This window comes from Mauremys reevesii, linkage group 5, assembly GCF_016161935.1.
Source record: "Mauremys reevesii isolate NIE-2019 linkage group 5, ASM1616193v1, whole genome shotgun sequence".
Taxonomy (NCBI): Eukaryota; Metazoa; Chordata; order Testudines; family Geoemydidae; genus Mauremys; species Mauremys reevesii.
The window spans coordinates 38235518-38259616 of NC_052627.1; the positions used below are offsets into that span (position 1 = coordinate 38235518).

Consider the following 24099-nt stretch of genomic DNA (forward strand, 5'->3'; position numbering starts at 1 on the left):
TTAACTAAAATTAAGTTTCTAGTTTTCATAGTTGTTCAGAAATGCTTGAAAACAAAGCAAAGCAGAGATGTCTGTGAGTCTGCAGAAAGCTTGAAACAATAGTTCTAAGAAGTAAGACTCAATTCTATGCATCACAATGGGGTGTTAATTCCAACATCCACTGCTATGGGGTCCCAACCAATACTAACCCAGCAGAAGACTTTGTATTCTGTTATTCAGCACAGGATCCAGGTGTCTTTTGCATGAGATGATCTTTCCCAGATATGTATATCTGGCAATCAAATAGCAATGTGCACCTGCAGTAGCTCTTAGTGGTCCCCATTTTGAATTTGCAAGCTTTGTGAGTATGTTGTTGTTCTGGGCCCTAACTTTGCCTTTTGCCTTCTGCACATGTGCCTTAGGGAGAGAGTGTGGGCTAGTGTCACTCCACTGTAGGCAGATTCCAGCAATGGACAAGTGATACTCCAATTCCAGGTGATGTTGAGTTGTCCATTTGCCTCACAATTCTGAAGATGGAAGAAACTCACCTGCATTTTGGCTGGGTGGCATGCAATTGGTTCTTGGTGTAATTGAGGCTCCAGCCCATGCTTATGTTATCATAGCTTCGATCTGGGTGAGATCCTTGGCTTCAGCAGCAATACATAGCCCATTGATCTAGATAAAACTTCTTGTGCCAAGATGAATCAATTGACCATTCATGTAGATGTTGAGTATTGGCAAGAGCTCATTCCCTTGTGGTAGCAGTTTTTCTGTCGCCACCATCAGCTCCACTTCCAGCACTGTTCAATGTAAAAATGTCAGTTCTCTAGTAGAGATTTATCAGTCATGATAGGTGGTGATCTTTCATATCCTTTTATATATTTTAGTAAGGTACAGTTGGTCAGTTATGCTGACAACTGCATCAGTCTGCAGGCATAGACCTATTCTTTGGTAATATTGTAGTGGTAGGTGTTCAGCAGGATTCACAGATTCAGGGAATCTGACTGGGACTGTGACAAATTCTCTTGCTATGCACCTGCACCCCATTTACTTTAAGTACATTAATGTTATCAGTAATTCTTTAATACTTGATTCCTTTAGGGCTTCCTGAGAGGCATAGGGAATCTTATAAAAATCTTTCAAAATTCATATCAACATCTCCAGGGTTTATTATGCTCAGACTTATCTTTTATAAGATCAGATTTGGAATTGAACACTTCCTTCTTCAGCCTTGGAAACATGCTGCAGCTAAAAAGAAAGTGTATGACATACTTCGTAAACCACAGACAGCCACACAATATGCTGCAGACTGCTCTTACTTTTTGGGGAAGTCATTTCCATTCTTTTTTGTTCTCCCACACTTTGTGCTATAAAAGTGTGTCTATAATTCACATATGACTCTATACAAATAATCTTATATAAATTATACCAATTTAGAACATTCTAGAAGCCTGACATTTTTTAACAATATTCAGTTTAGTCATGAAATGTACTAGTATGAGGAAAATGTCATGAAATGTATATTTCCCCTACAACAGCATGTAGCATATAGGAGAAGGAAGCTGTTTGCCATCAGCAACCAAATGTTGGTCTTTATCCCGCAATCTGATTTGTACCAGCAAAAGAGTCTTTCAGCAAGGATCAGACTGCAGGATCAGGGCCTATATTTGCATTGCCTACCATGTCTGCCATGGACAAATATCACAAATCTACATTCTTAGACCAATATAATTATATTGATGTATACCAACTGAGCACCTGGCCTCTTATATGCTAAATTTATATGAGGACATTATTAGTAGTAGGTGATATATGTGAATAAAGATACAGGTTGCAAGGCAGTTTCCTATTGGTTACATACCAGAGAAGGCTGCAGGAACTAAGGTTGCCACTTAAAAATGTGCATATATTAATATTATATTCATAGTGCTCCTTCTCTTTAAAATTATTCTAAAGAATGAAATGTTTTGCATGCTACTAAGTGTGCCTGTGTGTGTCACCAAGGGATGTTACTAAATGTAATAGAATGCAACGATGTAGGGAGTGATATCAGTATTTTGAGAGCAGCCTTATAAAGAGGGAGCTCTATATTTCATTTTGTTGTTAAGTTATTTGACATTTCAGTGTCACATCTAATACCCCGATCAATAACTTAATACACTGCATAGTAGACTTAAGCAAGTAGAAAGACATTTTTGTATGAATTAGTTTATCTACCAAAGTTATCGTAATAAGAAACTCTCCTGTTAACCTGTCTTTGGATTTTTGCTTCTTTTCTCTGCTTCTGATCAAATCTATGATAATTTGTATAAGATAAAATAAAAAAAGATGCTGGAAAAATACCTCATCTGAATGCAAATAAGGTTTTTCTAAGTCTGAAGGCTTATCTTTTTATTACTATCTCAGAAAGCAGGACAGTCTGGTCAGAGCCGAAGGCTAAATCAGAAATAGCTTGACAATCCACTGATAACATGGCATTTTCAGAATATATTCTCTGCTCTAAGCCCAAGTGACTATGGCTGAATCTCAAATTGCACAAGTCAATCAGCCAGGGATTTGTTTTGCACACGACGACTTACGGGAACTCAAGGATACTATATCATCTGAAACATGAACTTTCATCGGGAATATCTATGACACATAAGTGTCACAAGTCAGAAGAGAGATTGCAACAAAATTCAAATGAAATTAGAGCTTTGATGGTAGGTTTTTTAAAAATGGTTTCAACTCTAGCATAGTTTGTGCAGTTTAACCTCAATAGTTGGTCTCACTTAAAAGGGACAATGCCAATTTAGTTTGGAGCTTAAGCTGTAGGGGAAAATAAGAGTTTAATGAAAAAAAATTATACATTAATATGTAGTGTTTTCATGTTTTTTTTAATATTATTGAAAGCAGCAGTTCCCCTCCTAACTCCACCCTTCACTCCCAATTTGAACATGTCATAGAATCATTGATCTGGAAGGGATCTAGAGAGAGATCATTTAGTCCAGTCTCCTGCAATCATGGCAGGACTAAGTGTTATCTAGACCATTCCTGACGGGTGTTTGTCTAACTTACTCTTAAAAATCTCCAGTGATGGAGATTCCTAAACCTCCCTAGGCAATTTATTCCAGTGCTTAACCACACCCCATGTCCTTGCAATGTTTTGGGGTTTGATCTCTTTTCCATTGTTTTGTTTAGCATGTGGGTGCTGGTGGTGCCATGTGATACACAGGAAGTCAGACTAGATGATCTAATGGTTCTTTCTACCTAAACTATATGAACTGTGATACAGCATGGCCAGAGGGCAGCAGGAGAGGGCTAGAAGGGAGCCTTATTCCCTGTAAGGGGAAGAAAGTTTGCTATAGATTAATTAGAGCACCTGAAGCCAATTATAGCACCTGAAGCCAGTCACATGATAAAATCCCCCTACTTCAATCAGTCAGGGTGGGAGTGGGAGTAGAGAGGAATTGGTGTTGGAGCAGAGAACAGTTTGGAGAAGTGCTGTGGTGTGCTAAGAAGTCCAAGACCCTAGGTAAAGGGGCACCTGGCTTGTACAGAGGGAGGGCAGGAAGCCCCCCACAAGCTGAAGGGCAGGAGAGGGAAGTAGCCCAGGGGAAGGAAGTGTCAGTTTAAGTGATTTATCACTATCCTCAGGGCCCCTGGGCTGGGACCTGGAGTAGAGGGCGGGTCCAGGTCCTTCCCTCTCCACTCCCCTCCTCTAGGACACTAGAAGGGCAGTTAACATTCCACTGCAGGGGCAAGAAATGGTGCCCTGAACCCCCCCCCACCAAAGAAGAGAAAGCATGAGACCCATCAAAATAGTGCTGGCAATTTGCCACAGAACCCACAGCAATATGCTAATGTACAAGAACCAAATAATAAGAATAGTCAGTCAAGTTTCATTGTCCAAGCAGAAAAGAAACAAAACATTAAATAAATGGTACCAGTGATGAGAAAGGGACTCATTTTATTTTTGTGCAGCACCCTGCACAATGGGACTCTCATCCCACTAGAGACATTGGATACTACTGTAATGTTAATGATAATAATGATTGCAAACTTGTCAAGCCAGATTCTACGCTTGGATGCATATGCTCCCACTATTGCCTATGGTATCTTTATGCATGCATGCAAGGCTAGACTATGACCTGCTGAACATGAAGATCATTTTTCTCCTTATATGAGCCACTGAAATGGAAAATCATCTGCATTAGTATCAGCAGTACCCACCCATCCTCACAGATCAATTATCAATTCCCATGATACTCTTTCTCCTTGATCCCACACTGCCTAAATCTCCACTTTCCTCACTGCTGCACTGAATGTCAGGGCCCTTCATTGTACTATCACTGCTATTGGTTGCTTTCCATGCCAATTTAGGAAGGAGATAGCAAGATTTGATTCTCAATGAGTTCTTCAAGATCACACAGCAAATTAAGATGGGAAACCAGGTGTATATTTTTAGCAGTGAGAGTAACAATTTATCAAAGAACATGATGGATTCAAGATCATGACAATTTTTGAATCATGATTGGATGTTTTTCTAAAATACATGCTCTAGGGTTTTTTGGGGGGGCATTGTGTTTTTTGTTTGTTTGGTTTTTGTTGGGTTTTTGTAAGAAGTTCTGTGTCATACAGGTTGATCACGGTGGGTCTCTTCTGGCCTTGAAATCTACAAATCTGTGAGATAAAACAAGTCTTCCAAGAGTCACATCCTGTGCCTCTGTAAACAACACAGCTTTATTTAATAGTATGTTTCTAGTGATTCCTTTAAAATATCTTCTACATCTGCAGTTAACTTTTAGTTGTTGAGGACTTGTTTTATCTTTTGTTGTAACATCTAAAAAGTTCAATTTTAATTAGAAAAATTATAGCTCTTGCACTTTGTTTCTAATAACTACACTTTCCTGTTTTCCCCCCAAGCTCTAATGACACTTTAATTAAAAGCCAAGAGAAATAAATACATTTCATATTCTTTATTATATCTTCTTTGAAATGTATTTTGTTTATTATTTAAGTGCAAGGATAAATGAGAGTGATTGGAATGGTGTTCAAAACAGCTAGAAGCTAAGGTACAGCCAGGAGTGTCCTACCAGATAACCCCCAGTGCTGGTGTACTATTCCCTTTAACAAAACTATTTCTCCCAGGGAAAGTATCCAATTAGTATCTCTATTGTCCATGGTGTTTTCACAGGGACCAGTAGTGCATTGGCAATTTGAATGGATAAAATTAATAAAGAATGTTAAATCCCATTTCAGGAAGCTGTAGTGAAACATAATATGATTTTATACCAGTATGTTAAGAAAAGACTAACTTTATTTAGGACAACATTTTCCTTTTCACTTTATACCTGTACTTTCCTTATTTTAGTCAATATGCTTTTTTAGTTTAAACTGAATGTAGGGTACATTTATTAATATTGTGACTGCTAACTATAGAATCCATTGCAGAATAAAATACAAGCCAAAACATGCTGTAGAGAAAATGGGCATATATAATTTCCTATACAACTTCAAGCAATAAAATTACTATTCACCTCTCATATAATTCTGCCCTCAGCTTGTCCAAACAGAACAAGATATTTGCAAGAATATCCAGAGCAACTGCAGGTGCCAAACTTTTCCAATTCAGTTTCCGTTTCTCTGTAAAGCTCTCACCATTAAGTAGCTTGCATAATCAGTTTGCTTTGTGGATTGTCTGGCCTCTGCTCTTATCATATTCTTATGTCCTCCTAGCCAGACGTTGCAATATCAGAAAGGTTTACTCATCTATTTTATTCCATCTCTGGCTGCCCAATCTCTATTTCTAAAGAGATCTGCATATCTGGCCCAAAGTGCAAGAAAAGCATTAAGCAGGTGCATGCTCACAAATCATCATCATCAGTTTACAAAAGGGGAAAAGATACATTAGCGTTATTATTCAATAGGTTAGCAAAAGGTAAGGATTAATATATCAATTTCAATGTCAAGTGTCCACTGTAGCTGTCAAGGGAGGTAATGGATTGTAATATCACGTTAGAGACAGATTTTAATTGTGTATTATAGCAGCACTGTTCATGCCATTATGGTTGAGATATTACTATTTCCATAAGAACTTGCCTGTAAAAAATCACCCTGGACTGAAATGTGGCACTTAAGGGAGTCCAGGAGGAAATTATTCTATAAATTCAACAACACTAAATATATATATTTACAGTGTTCAGATTAGAAGTCCCTATTTGCCAGCATTAACCACACTGGCACAGACCAGAATAAAAATGTCCACAGAGGGATTTAATCAGGGATAGTTAATCAGGAATAACTCCACTTGCAGACAAGCTCTTAGTTAGAAAAGATAATAGAGACTCCAACACAGATCCAGATTCTCACATGGTGTAAATCAGTGTAGCTCCGTTGAAGTCAGTATAGGACAGAGGAAAGAGCTCTGGGAAAGAGTGGGCCAGGTACAGCCAAGGGGAATCCCTCACTAACATCTCCTCCCAACAGAATAAGTGAAAGTGGGATCACCATCAATACAGAAATGTCCTTGGGATCTTACAGAGTATATGATCTCACTACCTCATCAATGTATAAGATCCCCAGAGTCTCTCTCACACTATACTGAGAATAGGAAATAACTCATGAATGGTGATCATAGTTAAATTTCAACCATAGTCTTTTGTTTTTTAAATGATAGAAACAGGAAAAAAAAAAGAGTGCTTGATTTTACTATCCTGACTCATGTTGAGTAGTCTCTTACTCCATCAATAGTCCCATTCCTTTCAAACACTCAAGTTGCACCCATCTACATAAGGTCAGAATTGAGCACTTGATGTCTTCACTATACTAAAGAAGTGCTGGTTTATATTATGTTTAAAGAAAAACTTTCTGCTTCCATATAAACCTTCTATACCAATAGACAAATTATACAAGAGGACATCAAGAATAATTCAGTTGCCTCAATTATTGGGGCAGAATATAGCCCATGTTAGCCAAAGCTTGTTAGTCAGTGTTTATCTCTTATTTTTCAATATTTACAATAGACTGGAAGCATCACGTTTATAATGTAATGTTTCTGAAACCTATGAGCTAACATTCACATCCCAATTAAAATTGAGGCAAACATTGGTTTTAACACTCAATGGTATTCTTTTTATGGACTTTCATCCTTCATAGACCCCACTTTGCATGGATTATTTATAGCAATTAGACTTTTTTCTGGTTTTATGGGTTTAGACTTAGTGCCTACGTAACATAAAACCTTTTTTAAGCACTACCATAAAAAAAACACACATATTTAAAAACATATGTCAAAAAATGCCTTGAACAATTTTGAAATGAGTCATGTGAGAATTGAGAATTATGATATACTGCAAAGTAGGTTTCTTACTGAGAGTCACAGAAGTGACCGAAAGCCAATTTGGAAAAAAGACTGAACTTGATGGGCTTGCTGTTTCCTTGACAATACCAAGAGGAGAAACTTTATTCTCATAATTGCTCACTGTTACATTTAATAATACAGATATTAAAAAAATAAACATCTCATGTCAACAGCTGTCTCATAAAAGGAGCAATTGCAAAGTAAAATGATGGAAAACTATTTTTTCTGCTTAAAGAAGCACAAGTTAAGCTAAGTTAAGCTTGATTTTTATTATTTCTCCCCAACACATTTAGATGTCTGTATGAACTAGAGGATGCAGTTGGTTTGAACACTATGGGCCCAATTCCATGCCCAACTCCCAACAGCTTCAGTGGCTATTGCATCAAGGCCTATATTTGTTTTCTTTACTGTGTGGCACAGAACAGAGAAAAACTATTAATTAAATTGTGAGGTGGAAGACAAAGGCAGTTAACTTGAAATATTTATTATTTGTTTATTTACTGGTTTAGGTAAAATATTCTTGTGGGTTTTTTTGTTTGTATTTAGGAGACATGATTTAGCTACAACCTTAATTCCCCCCTTTTAAAAAAAATTGCCAATTCGTATACTTAGATTGTATCCTTGGTTCAGTAGCACTAATACGTTTTAGGGGGTAATGTGTAACAGCAATTGAAGTCTTTTCTCTCCTCTATAGCAAAGAAATGTAATAGTGCTCTGGGAAACATATTCAAGGACAAAAACAAAGTGAGAAAGAGCTTTCTTAACAGTACTCCAAACATTGGCAGGAATATTAATCTGTTTTATTCTTATACATTCTCTTTTAAGACAAATTAATTCTGCAATTTAAGAGTTTAGCATAAAAAAATACAAGCTTTGAAATGTCAATGTTAAAAGTAGTATTGGGAATTGAAACTGATAGAAGAAGATTGAAAGAGACTAATTAGAAAATATCTGGGATGTTATAGCCATTTGACAAAAAGTGTATAAGGTAAAACACTGAGGGCTTTTGCAGATTAATAATTGTCTATGAAATTATCCCTCCATCTTTGTGCATTTTTGTTTGTTTTTAAACAATTTAGTTTCAACCACAATAATGCAAAACAAAATAGTGAATGCAGCTGTTGTTTATAATAAGATCCAGCTAATTATGGTTTCAGTTTTTAGATTAATAGCCCCAGGAATATGTTGTCCTTGTGTAGTTCACCCAACTCAAGTTATAAACTAGAAAATTACAACCTAATTCTCATCCAGTACCAGTCCTATTCATGTTTTCATAAAATATAAGCTTGTTATGAAGCACAGACGAGTTCCTTCAAAGCTTTTGGGGTACATTAATACAGTGGGGCTAAAAAAAAAATTTGTAAAATGCTAGAAATAATTTTTTAGCTTGATGTTCTGCAATTCAGCTAGGACTCACTAGCAACTGGCTTGCAATATGCAGACCTCTGTGCCCATACAGCCTCAGTGAAATCTTCTCTATGAATCTGTATAAATGTGGTTCTGTATAGTTATTTGTTCTACAATAGTGGAGGATGAGTGGAGTTTAAACTATTAGCTAACAGTATTAAATGGACATTTTATAGACTTTTTTACTGTAAAATAAAGGATCTTTCACAATTTCCCATGACAAGAGAACACTTCAAATATTGCTTTCTTGACTTTTTCTTTTTAAAGTGAAAATATTTTTACACTTCCCCCCCCACTATTATTTTCATTGTGGTTGTGAAAAAATAACCAGCTGCAAGTATAAGCATACACCCAGGGGTCTGCTCTTGCTGTTTTTGCATATCTAGAACATGCATTTAAACAATCAGGACCAGATTCTAATCACAGTTACACAAGTTAAAGCTTGAGTAGTCTGAACTGAGTCCAGTGATTTAAGTGAGAGCTGTGTATAAAAGGACCATAGGTTCAGGCTTTAAATTAGCAGGAGCCCAGGCTAAATATTCACCCCTGTCAAATTCATTGGTTTATACAATTTATTGTTGCTATTAATGTCACCAGGGCCATATAATGGCCTTCATATGGCACTCCTATTGATTTCAATGAGCATCCTATCTTCAGTGGAGATGCAATAGACATGGATGTATGTCTAATACATTTTCCCCTCAGCATGGTGCACTCTTATGTGATAAAGCTCTTGGAACGTACTACGAAGTGTAAGGAGGAAAGCATCAAAACACAAAGCTTTATGAAGAGAGATGTGTGCATTTCATTTTCCTTACTCAGCCTTATCTAGCACTGCCTATATTACTTACAAAGCTTGTGCCTAGTAATTCTTTCCTCCTCAGTTCCTTCTCCTTTGCTGGACACATACAATTATGTAACAATGCTCCAGAAAAAAAAAGTAGTAATTCCGTGTTACTGCAGATTGCTTTGAATGACATGCAATTGAAGCTATGCTGATTTGTCCTGGCATTACCCCAGTTTTACACCAGGATAATCCAGTTATTTTAATTAAGTTACTCTGCTAAGAAACAGCAGTCACATAGTGATGAATCTGTCCCAGAGTTTTTTATACCATAATTTAGCAACTGGATTCCAGATAATTAACATAACTACCTGATACTGATCGCACATGGTCAGTAGTTACAATAATTACATAGCAATTACATGGATAATTTTGTTCTCTTTAAACTGCTTTACTTTTTGTCAGAGGGTAGTCACAACATTGTGCATTTGTGCTAACACAGTTCACATACTAACACAACTGACTTGAAAACAGGTTGATTTCATGGAGGACAAGCCAAAACCAGTCTTCCCTGATTCTGTCAAATCTTGCATACTCTTTTCATTTCATCTGCTATTGCTAATCTTTTTTCATAACTTTTACTGCTTGCTAACACAGAAAACATAAAAATCTTTAATTTATTTGCAGACTGGAAAATGTCAATATGGTAAGGGTTAAGCATTTGTTATGCAGTTAATCATATATAGCCCATTAATGTTAACCCTTTATTGACAGAAGAAAGAGTAATTTTATCTAAAAGGTGGTGGATTTCTTCCCACCAAATTTATCAGTACCCATGGTTCTGCAGGACAGGCAGTATTAGGAGAAAGGAGACTGCATTCAGGGGGGGGAGAGAGTGAGTGAGCGCAAGCTTTGGGGACTTCAGTGAATGGTTAAACAGAAAAATAGGGATGTAGTGGGCCACGGGATTCAATAGCACAATCTTAAGGAGTGAGAGAAAGGTAGGAGGATTAAATAGGGTCAGAACATTTATATCCTGAAGAATCAGGCCTCACTGGAAGTAGTAGGAGGAAGAATACAAATGTGAGAGAAAGCAGGGGAAAGCCATAGCCAGAATGGCTGGATGAGCAGATTGGGAGTAAATTGATTGTGTAGCAAGCAAGGGAAAGGATTTGCATCCTTACTGAAGGGAAGGACAGGAAAAAAGAGACACACACACACTTACTCTATTGACAGCATTCATGTAGTTTAGCCATAGTTAGTGCTACCTACTAGTAAGTGAGTGCCCAAGACTATTAAACTGCATGGAGAATTCCTTATTGAAATCAATGTGGAGTTCTGCAGGAAAGTCAAATGGCAGCCTAACGGGGGTCATCCACCAACTCAGCACTTCCTCATGACCTGTGATAACTCAGGAGCACCCTGCCTTTTCCCCCCTTTTTCAGTGACCCTTACAGACTCCACACTTCTTCTGTGGCCAAAAATACCCCTAATTGAGGTTGGGATTTATCCACATAGAATAAACATAAAAAACTCCCCAATGCCCCAAGTTAGAGTGCAACAAACAAGTGTCTCTCTTCTTACTGTCAGGTCTTTCTGCCCAGAGAGCTCTGTAGGCTTTCCCCTGCTTGCCCAGGGTCTCTTCCTACCTTATGAGGCTACTCCCAGCCATTTCTAGCTGGAGGTTTAATCCCAAATTCCCACAGACTCTGCCAAAGCCTACTCATTCCTAACAATCTCTACTCTCCTTGAACACCCCTCTTTATGAGGCCACCCAGCTGCTCTTAATCGAAGAAATCACCTATTCTCTCTCAAGTGTGCCTCTTTCAGTAGTCAGGGTGGGCTAGTCTCAGGCCCTCAAGCCCTTGCAAGGCATTCCACCCTGTTACAGACAGGATATGGTTGTTTTATTTTTAGCATCTAGACAGTACTTTTGATCTTCAAAGGGATTTTCAAACATGAATTAAAGATTTGACTTAAATCCATGAAAGCAAAGAAATGTTGAGTTAAGGCTCTGAATCTGTTTTTATCACAGCCTGATGTGCCAAAAAATTGTAGAGCATGTGACATGTACACAGAGTAGATTGGTCATTATGAATGCATTTGGAGACCCCTGCAATATATATATAACATACAGCAAGGCAGAGGGATGGTATTTTAATTGTGTTTATCTTACTTTGGTGGGATTAAGTAATGCATCTAATGTTGTTTAAATACATTTTTAATTTAAAAATATAGACAAAGAAAAAAGGCATTTTTTGGTGCATTTGTAATGATTAACTGGACATTTTTTATTTAAAAAAGTATTCCTTCTCTGTGTATGCATATGCAGATTTACCGTGTTTAAAAGTCTGGAAAATGGGGTTCACAAATTCATGCTGATAGCCCACTTAAAGGAAAGAAAGTTGCCTAGCAAAAACAGACTACTAGGGCCATTTACCTTATGTCCAATTACGCAAGTGCTTCATGTATATAGGGACAGATTTTCAAAGGCAGAAATGGAATTTAGGTATATAACTCTCACTGGAAGTCAGTGAGAGTTAGAGACCTAACTGCAATTTCCACGTTTGAAAAGCTCCCCTGTAACTCCCTTTGGTTTCAAGAAATGTTCGCATATGAAAGATCTGCAAGAACAGGTCCTTTACTTTTCACAATTCAACAATGAATTAAGGTCCCAATGCTGCGGATGTTTATGTCCTGAGAAACTTTACACACAAGTAGTTTCATGGGGGGTTAATGTCTGAGAGTTGCTGCAATGAGAAGTAAACCTACTATGTGCAGAATTGGGACCCAAAAAGTTATTCTAAATTGCACTGAATTAATGTACTGTATCCCAATTGTATGTATTAGTTCACTATGTTCAGTAAACAGAATACTCTAGGGTAAGTTTACTGTAGGATAACCTTGTTTGACTTTTGTTTTTTTATCTGCACCTTTATTTATATTTTACTTTCTTTTTTAAAGCTGCAAGGTAACAAGAATGTGAAAGAGCTGCAAGCATGATTGCATTGCCTGATCTCATCAATGAAGAATAGAAAACTTAGGTGAGCACTGCTGAAACATAGTTTTATTGTGCCACAAAGATCTTGAATTTAGGCTCTTCAGCTCCATCTTCTGGTACAAATGTACCTAATAGATTGTCTATTGAATTCAACAGATCACTTTAGCAGTAAGAAACTTGTGATATATGAAAATTAATTCTGCAGAAACTGAGCCTATTATTGAATTACAGATCACTGGTGATCTAACTTTACATCAAAATTGATTTACTGATAGACAAAGATTTTCTTCTCCCATTCATAACATGATTTTTCCATTCTTTCTAATTTCTTGTCTGAAAGATAATTGAATATACCCAGACTGAGTCTTAAATGTGGTCTAGATCAAAAATGCTGTAGACTTATATTTGGTACTGGCATTGTCTTGAAATCAAGCTTGAATCTGCTGGGGCATTCATTTTTGTTACCTCATGTTGTACATTTAATCAAACCTATAGTATTTGCAAGCTGTCAATTAGTGACACAAAACCCAGTTCAGAAATCTAATCCCAAGGTTCACTTAGAATAAGAGATTTTCAAAAATGACTAGGGGATTTAGCCACATAACTTGTTAAAAATAATGGCAACAGCATGGCTAAGTTTCTGGAAATCTCATCCTAGTTCCCTCTAATAAACAATCTTTGCAATTGTCACATATCCTGTTTGTTAGATCTATTTCACTGCTAAAAGACACTCTTAATCCTGTATCAAATTTTAACTGAACTGAAAACAATGAAAACTGAAGCCTGAATTTACCAAAGTTATGTCAAAACCACTAAAGTAATGCAAAACCCAATTATTTCCCCCCCACACACACTTTCTCTTAGGTTTGTAAGGACATGAAAATTTCACTTTTTTCACCAGTATGCTTTATTGTTTGCCCTTGTTTCCTGGCCAAAATCCATCTAGGATGATTACATTTTACTCAGGTTTTTGCACTTCCTACAATGGCCACCATTAATATTTTCACAATTGCCCATTGTTTTAGTGAATGTGGTTGAGTGTTTGAGGTATTCCCTAGAGAAATGTTCAGCCTGTGAACCCTTTAGGGCTTTGCTACACTGGAGAGTTGCAGCGCTGGTGGTGGCTTTACAGTGCTGCAACTCACTCACCGTCCACACTTGCAAGGCACATACAGCGCTGTATCTCCCTGGCTACAGCGCTGGCTGTACTCCACCTCGGCCTGGGGAATAACAACTGCAGCGCTGGAGTGCCAGTCTAAACAGTGATTAATCTTACTACGCTGTAACTGACCTCCAGAATTTTCCCATAATGCTTTTAACTAAAGAACTCTCTTTGTTTTGTTGTGAACTCGGGGATCCCGGAGCTGCTTATCTAAAAAACAAAAACACAGCTCCTGTTTGCTGTGAATGAGGCAGGCAGGGGGATGAATGTCCACAGCTAGTGTTTGCTTGAGGAGAGAAACAGGACGGGGGGGGAGGGGGAGGGAAGGGGGAGGAGGAAGGGAATCCGAAGGAGCAGCTGCTTATCTGGTCTGCAGGCTATTTGCATTTAAGAGTGAATGAGGAGTCGGGGAAGTGGTCAGACTTTGCAAGGCAGGGAACTGACAGTGTCGGCTCCAAAAATCCACTCACTCTCTCTCCCACACACTCCCTGTCACACTCCACCCCACCCCCCTCTTTTGAAAAGCACGTTGCAGCCACTTGAATGCTGGGATAGCTGCCCATAATGCACCACTCCCAATGCCGCTGCAAATGTGGCCACACTCCAGCGCTGGTAGCTGTCAGTGTGGCCACACTCCAGCGCTTTCCTTACACAGCTGTACGAAGACAGCTTTAACTCCCAGCGCTACACACCTGCAAGTGTAGCCAAACCCTTAGTCTCACTGAAGAGTAGTTGCTTCCCAGATTTCAAATGTATCTGAAGTGATTCTCCTCTCTCTCTCACCTGCACCATAGGGGTGTAGCAAGCCTTAATTTGTGTGCAAAGTGCATTGAGGTGCTCAGCTGAAAGGCATTATAGAAATGCAGAGTGCTATAATTAAAACAAGTACTTGGGATTCAGATATATTAACAGGCCATTGTTACTTGAATTAAATCTTAAAGAAATGTGGCCCAAAAACTTAGCTTCATACTGAAGTGTTAAATATGTGATTTATACCAAATCTTTCACAGGTAAAATACATTTTATAAATCCATAAAACTGCAAAAGTTTTGAGACTTCTATACTGCAAGGCCAAATATACCAATAACACCTCACTCTGCACTTCATCCTGTTAGGCCCAACTACCCCTTCTGAATCCTGTAACAACCATTTTTGAACCATCACCAGCGTATAGATTCTATAGGATTTCTCACCTTCCTCACCCCACACAGACACACATACACACCGAAAGTCACACTTTTGCAGTTACAGCCAGTTAAAGCCAAGATGCACTCACCCTCCCATCTACCAGCTGGAACTGTATGTTGGAACCATTTGGATGCAGTGGCAACCAAATATACCAACTTTTGCCTTTCAAAATATGAGCTATTTGTGATCAGTGCTCACATTTACCAATATTATTAAATATTTGTGGAAAGTGGAATTTGGCATTGGCCTCTAGCACCTTTTCCTTTCATTAAATTACTGTTAATTTGGCAAATTTGTGACATTCTTTATATAAAGGAAATATAACTTTCATTTTCTTCTAAGATATTTTTGCTAATTAAGGCAACATTTTGTACTGGTAAAAATGGAAGCATAGCTTCATTAATATGAAAAGTGAGTTTCATTTTCAAGTTTTGTTATACTGAAAATAAAACCAATAGAAAAACATGCCAGATGATTCATTTGTCATGAAAGATTTGGGGTTGTTTTTCCTCCTAGCCAGCATCAGTGACAATTTTTTCCTCAGTTTTAGTCATAATGTGCCAGAAAACCAATTTAGTTCTCTAGGGATGAGGATGATTTTGACAGACTGCATGATGTTTCAGCTAATTAAAAGCAATTTCACTCTATTTCAAATCCCTCCTTAAGACCTGCTTCATTCAGACTTCCAACACTGATCCACCACTCATCCCTGACTTTGCTTCCTTGAACTATAAATATAGCACATTTACATAAAAAGTGATAAAACTACATTTAAACACTACTTGCCCAATCTTCACTTGGTCATGTTACAAATTTGTGTGCATGGGTACTACACTTAAAAACACAAATGGGGTGGCACATGCAAGAGATTAGTGATGCAACTCATGTATTGGGTCTTTTAAAATAAAAATCAAACTCTATCTAGCAATTGACAATTGTTAAAGGTTAAAGAGTATGACAGAGCAGCAACAAGCTACTGAAAGTAAGAGAGAGTCTAAATGAGAGATTTGTTCGGGGAATGATACAGAAGGGTATACTGATTTTATTAAAACCCTTTATAACTTAAAACGTAAGCAAAACTCTCCAAGACAGGCTCAAAGAAGGAGATACCACTGAAATGGACTCACTGCAGAGCTACTTTTTTATTTCCTTTTGTCCTTATACTACAAAAGAAGCAGAGCACTCTTACTTGAAAGGGGCATTTTTTTTGCTGTGCTGGATTTTCTTAGGAGCCACTTGACGCTAACCATTCTTGCTAGTAGAGACCATGTTTGGTCATGTGAGTGGGTCTGGGAGTTGACCTGATTTATTGCCTCACATAGCTTCGCATGGTGGCAGAAATGGGAAACAACAGGTGGCTAGACCAAACAGGCAAAGGCACAAGATAACAGTGGGATGATTGTGATCAATGTGACAAGCAGCAGTCACAGCACATCAGTTGCCTTATCTGGTTTGTTGTAATTCTTGTTTATTGTTTTTGTGCTTTCCCCACAGTCTGTGGATTCTTACTTCCTCATGGCCCAAGGCGGCTAAACTGGCAAATTGTTTTTTTAATGGAAAATGACACAACACTAATGAAGGAAAAACTCTGGAGGAAAGAGAAAAGTAGCACTGAAAGATGGAGGGGACTGACTGGCTGAAGCCAAAGGGAGCAAAGAACATACAGAGTTGGGCCCAGATCCATAAAGGTATTTAGGCACCTAAGTCCCAATATTAGGCTAAACTGTGATGAACTTTTGTTTCTGATGGTTGGGTGTTGATTTAACCATGATGCTTGGTAGGGAAGAGGGATTTCAACTTGTTTCTAGCAGCCAGTGGGAGGTCCTGGCCCAAAAAAATGAATTAATTCTGGTTGGTTAAAATACGGTTTCCATTGGATTATAGGATGCCCTAGCATCCTATGGAGCGACTGAAACTGTTTCTGGCAAATTGAAATTTAATTCTTGAGTTGTTCAGGAAACGGGGAGCAGGGTAGAAGACTGTGACACTTGCTGTGGAAATTAGTAGAATTTTGTTGTAAAATTCTACTGACTAGGGCAAATTCATAAAAAAATCGTGCTTGCTAAATTAGAATTTCCCCATTTCCACTATAAAAAATGGTTAGTAGAGAGAATACTTTGCCCTGAACTAAATTTCTAAATACTTGTATCAGTTTTCACACAGCAAATATTTCTAAATAGAAAGGGAGTATTTTTTGCATGCAAGCAATTGTTAATATGGATGACCAGTCCTGCTTTAGTAGCTATTATTGCCTGAGATTTGGACTCCAATGATGCACCATTGTTTGATAGCAAGGTGGCAGTAGAACCGTGCTGTCTTTAATTCAGTGAATGCTGGGTGTTCTGTGTATGCTGCTTCCTTGCTATTAAGGGGTTATTTTTCAAGTATGTTTCTAGAACTTCATTCCCATGTGGGCCCCACCCCTCTCTCTTCTGACACCTTACCTCTTTAAAGAGCAAATTGAATTCCTGCTGTCCTTCAAATGGAGTAAGAAAAAAATCGCCTATTGCTAGTGAGTCTTGCTTTGAAGCTGCTTGGCAATGGGGCATGAAGATGTAATTATGTCTGCATGTATTCTGATGCCTTCTACTCACCAAGGATGCCCACATGATAACCACTGCCATTTAAGATGCTATGACTCTGCCACTTTCTTTTTAACTTCTGTATTTCCTTTAGTGCCTGGACTTTTAATACTGGAGTTCTAAATCCATCTTTACTAAAAAGTTTCTCACTCAGCTAATCTGCAACTTTGCTTCCCCTTCAATAACCAAACTACACTAGACTCAGCATCTTCCTTTCTCCTCCTGAATGCCACTTCCATGATCAGATGCTAAGAAAAACATTATATTATATCTAGAAATTTGGCAGTAATGGCCATCTACCATAGCACTAATTTAAAAGTTAGAATGAGGAAGAAACTGTTGCATCTTAGCATGGCAAGAGACAGTCTAAGGGGCAGAGCCATTTCCATAGAGCTTTGACAATTTATCCCAGCTGAGGATCTGCACCTATATTTGTAATGGAGCTAATACTAATCATATGTAATAATATCTAATACTAGTACTCACTGCATGAATTGATTAGTCTGTACTCAACAGATTAGAGATGCACTACTGGAAAAGGAATGGGTTTGGTTTGGGCATATACTGCATAGAACTGTAGTCTTTACATTTTTGCTCACATAACAAATATGAATACTTCAAAAAGGAAACACTGGAGTTGGTGGGATCATGGTGTGAGGAAATCCTCTTGCAGCATTTGATTTTGAAAAGGAGCAGTGAGTGGTGTTTCTGAGTTCATTCCACTCTCTGGCCACTGTTAAACTACTGCTGCCAGGAGAGATTTTCATCTGTTGTAGCTGGTGTTCTTATGGAAAAGCAAAAATGTTGCTTTTGGAAGGTATGAGATTTCACCAATTAGCATATCACTAGCAATGTATTTGGCACTACAGAACACACAGACAGCCACGTTTCCCAACACCCTCCCCCGCCCCCTCCCAAATTATCTAAAAACATAAGAATGGCCATACTGAGTCAGACCAAAGGTCCATCTAGCCCAGTATCCTGTCTTCTGACAGTGGCCAATGCCAGGTGCTTCAGAGGGAATGAATGGAACAGGTAATCATCAAGCGTTCCATCCACTGTTGCCCATTCCCAGCTTCTGGCAAACAGAGGCTAGGGACACCACCCCTGCCCATCCTGGCTAATAGCCATTGATGGACCTATCCTCCATGAATTTATCTAGTTCCTTTTTTAACCCTGTTATAGTCTTGGCCTTCATAATATTTTCTGACAACAAGTTCCACGGGTTGACTGTACATTGTGTGAAGAAAAACTTCCTTTTATTTGTTTTAAACCTGCTGCCTATTTCATTTGATGACCCCTCGTTCTTGTGTTATGTGAAGGTGTAAACAACAACACTTCCTTATTCACTTTCTCCACACCAGTCATGATTTTATACACCTCTTCATATCCCTCCTTAGTTGTTTCTTTTCCAAGCTGAAAAGTCCCAGTCTTATTAATCTCTTCCCATATGGAAGCTGTTCCATACTGCTAATCATTTTTGTTGCCCTTTTCTGTACCTTTTCCAAATTCCAATGCATCTTTTTTGAGATGGGGTGACCTGATCTCTACCTTAGACATGTTGCATCATTTCAGACAAATAAGGCCATATCCTCAAACCTTTTCCAGCTCCACTGAATTCAATTATTTATACCAGCTGAGGATCTGGCCCAGAATACCTGTCTAATACAAAGGTGCTTAAAGTTAGACATCTAATTCCATATTTAGGTACCCCTCAAAGTCTCAGAGCAGCAGGTGCTCAGCACCAATGAAGCTCTATTTTTACTTATACAACTAAATATCAAATAGCATGACTAAGTTTGAAAAAAATTGGCACTAAATTTGAAAAAAAAAAATTGGGGACAAGGAGGTGAAAATCCATGCCCCAGAGGAGGTCAGGAAGGAAGTAGTTATTAGCTCCTTCTGAGTGTCATGTAAGTGCATTTGTTAAAATAAACTAACAAAACAAGAAATTATGCAAATTATTTCCATAATACCTTTACTAACATTCACATTAAACATTCCATAGTGCTGAATAGTAAAGCATCCATTAAAAACAAACATGCTTAGAGCTTTCCAGAAAATGGAAATCCTTTCCAATGGGCGGGGTGCAAATCACATTTTGACTTTTTTTAAAATTGGGATTTCCAGAAAAACTGAATTTTCAGGAGAACTGAAATGGAATATTTTGGCTTCTTTGCATCCCCTGTCTGCAGAATATAAAGCTGACAACAGCCTTCCAGCCTGGCCCATGTTGGATAATCATACCAATGGAAAACTTTGCACAATCTCGATTCATACTGTGTATTAAGTCTCTAATAAGATGGAAGATTAGCAACCAAAAAAGAAATGCTATAGGAAATATTGTACCAAACACTATTTCTTTAAGGAGCAAGATAGGTGGGGAGGGATGGAAATGGAAAATGAGCATTGAGAGGGCTGAAGAACAGTATATGAACATAATTCTGGCAACATATTAGCACACACAAGTCAGGAAGTAACAAATTATTTCCACTTTCACAGCTAACACAAATAATCTTGTTACAAAGTAGTTTTCAAAAAGAATGATTTATTTCCCTTCTTTTCTTTTTTTACAAGATAAATATCTAATGAAATTTTTTGACCCCAAAATTTCTATTTCCCAGGGGAAACTTCAAAACAATACATCACATTTGTAAAAACTGGGGGAAGCATATTCCCCTTTTTTACATTTTCCCCTAATAGGGATAATTCCACTTTTACACCTTTTAAATGATTAACAGTAAAGGTATGTAAAATAGGTTATCCTCCATTTTCTTTCTATTTGCTAACTTTTGCCAGTTGGAAAACAGTGACAAAGCATTGGCACATGGGGAAAAACCTACAATTTCCAAATGACATGAATTTTTTTTCTAAATTAAAAATGTTGAGAAATTGAAAAAAGGGGTCAAAAATGAGATTTCTGTGAAAAATGTTTTCAATTAAATGCTGTTTTGAGAGGAAAAATCTTTGTTGGAAAATTTTCAAGCAGCTCTACTAAAATATAGCCTCTGGCTGTAATAACTTGTGCAGCTTACCCTTGCAGAGTTGGGCAAAAAGAGTCTAGAACCCAGCTGCTCCCAGTATTCTCCTCTGTCCAGGTTTGCAAGGCCAAATACATCAGTGGGTCTTGTACTGAGTTGGGGTAAGAGGACAGTATACTATTCAATGGAAATCTCCCTTCCATAGATGAAGGCTCCTCTCAGTTCACAGATATGGCGGGGAGCATGGCTACCTTAGTTATAAAATGGTAGCTAATAAACAGCTTGCGCATATAGATAACCCCCTTTACTCTATGACTTTGTCTTTGCTGCTAAAAAAAAAAAATAGTGTGTTTTTACCATGAGATAACTAACTTTTTTTAATCCTAGTATAGACAAGCTACTGTAGTTCTATCATGAAGTGCCACTAGGCAAGGTCAGTTTACAGGCTGAGGGTTAGAGTGTTGATTTTACCCATCTATCTTGCGGTAAAAATGCCCTGTGCCCACTACAATTTTACAGCAAGATAACTATTGCTTGTTATCTCAACATAAAATAACAAAACATAAAACACATCTTTTTGCCAATGAAGACATAGCCTAAGATAGCTCTGATGTTTGGAGAACACTCTTCATGTTAGGATTCAGCATGACCTCAAAATAACTTCTTTCATTGCAAAGCTTTGCAACTATACCCCACCCACCTTTCTTCCTTTCCTGTGGTTAGCTGAAGAGATTTTCCTTCACGTGTGTTTTAGCCACTTTCAACTTTGGCTTGTACAATGATTTCTTCTTAGCACTCACAGTTGTAAATTAGCCCCTAAAGAGATGACTGTTGGGGAAAGTAAACTTTTCCGTCAATTTTAGAATGTCTTTCTAATTGCTTCTCGCATCACAAGCATATTTAAAATTAGAACCCTGATCAAGCCTTTGAAATGGTTTATATAATTTTGACTGGCTGCTGGCATCACCAGGGCTGTTTTGACTCTTACTTCACACAGCACTGAAGAAATAAAAGCAGTCTAGGAAAAAGATGAAATGGTTACTCTGCATATTCATTTTAATATGAGAACGACAACAAAAACAGCCTTTTAACAGACCACTCTCTAGGTAATTAATGAATGATTTGCTGGGATTATACTAATACCCAGGATATGACCTGTACCTCAATTACTACTATTTGTTAAAATTGTACACCGAACTTTGACTATGGTGCATGGAAATCAATAATGGTGAATAAAAAAGCAACTGTATTGCCAGTTAATTTCCACACACATACACACACACACACTTTTTTTTTTCCATTTTCTTATATTTATGCCCTTTATAGTTGAGGCTGACACTTAATACATTCTCTCTCAGGATTTTCATTATTGCAAGAGTTTCTATACATCCATGTAGATACGTCTATGGGTCTTATTACTGGAATATCTGAGCACCTCACAACCACTAGTGGATTTTATTTATTTCCCATTAACTACCTCCAATGGGGTTTTTGTTACTCAAAAAAGCAAGCATCGACGGGCTAATAAAAAAAATGAAATAAAACATAATCCTAGCAGCAAAACTTAGCATTTATATAGCATTTTACCTTACAAATAAGAATTTAATCTTGATATCCCCAACATCCTTAGAGGTAGGTAAGTACAGTTCTCATTTAAAACAGAACCTCATGAATTTACACTAGAGACTAGGGAACACATGGCAAATTACTGAATGTTGTGAATCAGTAGGTGAGCATGAGCAACCATAGAAAAGGTAAGGAGAATGTCCCACCAAATGTGCTTTGATTCATCTGTTTTGTCAGTGAAGATTTATTACTTATCAGCACAGATCATTACATATTAGTAAAGATACTGTAATATGCAATGTAACAATACATTCTTGAGCACTCAGTGTTGCATTCTGGTATTTCATTTTTCTTCAGAAGAAGATGCACTTTCCTGATATAAATTCTAAAGTGGGAGGATACATAAAACAGAGCAGTAAGACTGTACAATATTATACTAATAGATTACAGAAAACATTTGCTGTGCTACTTCACTAAATATTGATTGACCAAGGCACACAGGTGAATGAAGATAGACACAGATTTCATTCTCAGGCTGCAACTTTGTTAACTTAACACTGGGCAAAGGCCACCATCTGCCCCTTCTCTTAGGAAGAGGCATTTAAGTGTATCCAGTGCAAAGGTTACCTGGCTCCCTCCATATAACCTATAACTCACAGTAGATTCTTTTCAGCCTATTTCGGAATCCTCTCTCCCTCTGTCCTGCAAAGGGGCTAGAGAGGTAAAAAATGGGGGCAAACAGGTCTTGAGTTTCAATAGACCTTCACCCTGTTCCCACAATGCACTGAACCCTTTTCTTCCTGACTGTTTCACAATCTATAATGGTCCCTTTCCCCCTGCTTTCATCAATAATAACATGTTGCACTGACCACATAAGACATGCAGGGGAAAGTTGTTCTTAAAGATCAATACGGAGAGCAGCCCCTTGGCCCTCTGAGTATACCTGGGTGCTGATCAGTGTCTGAGTGGAGTACACTATCCTCCACGACTTCATCCGGAACAGTAGCTACATTCACCTATCCCAACACATTTCACAGGTGCTGCAGCAGGCAGTCATTCAGTGGACACCATTCCAATGCCAGCCAGGAACAGATTAAGCATTTAAGCTACTGTAGAGGAAGGCCAGGACAACTTGTCGGACAAGCCCCTTCTACAAGGGGCTTGACCAGGTGCTATAAAGGACCCATACTACTGAGATTAAAGGGGCTCGTGATCCCCTCATTAACCCGGCCATCCTCATTGTCTGACAGGACACTAAAGAGGTTGAGAGTGAGGAGGCAGCAGAGACGGTAGAGTACCTCCCAGAAGACCCAGAAGATATTCTGCACCTTCACCCAGTGGTCATCCCCCTCCCTCAACAGCCCATCATAAACATGTTACCAATATTTAAATAATCCCAGTATCAGGGGCTTCAAAAGAGGTGTGAATTGTGTCAGTCATTTAAGGCACCAAAAATTATGCAGGTACATCAATGACAGCATTTGTCTCCATAATTGGGGAGAGGGGGGAGAGAGGAGGGAAATCAGTTAAACAATTCTCAAAAGGCTGAGATTAGGAGTTCTATTTAGCAGAGAACTGTGTTATTCAATTAAGTGCTTCAAAACCTAGTATTTCACAAATGACGTGAAAATGGGTCCTTCACCCATTCAAAATAAAACCAGAAACCATTGTGTAAACTGGGGCTCCTCATACAGTTGTAATGGGGTCAAGGATCTGCAAAATAAAAAGCAAGTCATATGTGACACTGCCTAGAACCGTCGCTATATTGAGAACAACCCCATCATTTTTTCCCCAAATGAATCACTCTTGATGAATTGGCTCAGATTTAGGTGTCAGTAGTGAGCAAGACAAACGTATTGAACAATGAGCTCATAACACAGCCACTACCCTTGACAGTGAAAACAACCCCAAGCTGTTAACACAATGTAGGTGTCCTATAATAATTGCCTTCAATTTGACAGTGTGACACACACTTCAGCTACAGCCAATCAAATGAGAACAAAACCCTTACGGAGCTATGTATAAATATATAGGCACCTTTCCTGTTCTCTTATGTACATTTAAAGCAGATTCACAGAAAGGATGTGAAGGTGTCCCACAGCAGAAG

General features: G+C 38.2%; 1 long non-coding RNA gene across 2 annotated transcripts in view; it reads left to right on the forward strand.

Moving 5' to 3' along the window:
* The first annotated feature begins 206 nt into the window (after window positions 1-206).
* Window positions 207-24099, forward strand: part of LOC120407078 — a 63137-nt gene continuing 39244 nt past the window's right edge. The window contains exons 1-5 of one of the 2 annotated variants that reach the window (XR_005599778.1): window positions 207-340; window positions 2386-2681; window positions 12477-12556; window positions 16358-16551; window positions 23243-23365. This is a non-coding gene — a long non-coding RNA (uncharacterized LOC120407078). Of the gene's footprint in view, window positions 341-2385; window positions 2682-12476; window positions 12557-16357; window positions 16552-23242; window positions 23366-24099 lie in introns of those variants that run through there. The other variant, XR_005599779.1, reaches the window with a different exon arrangement.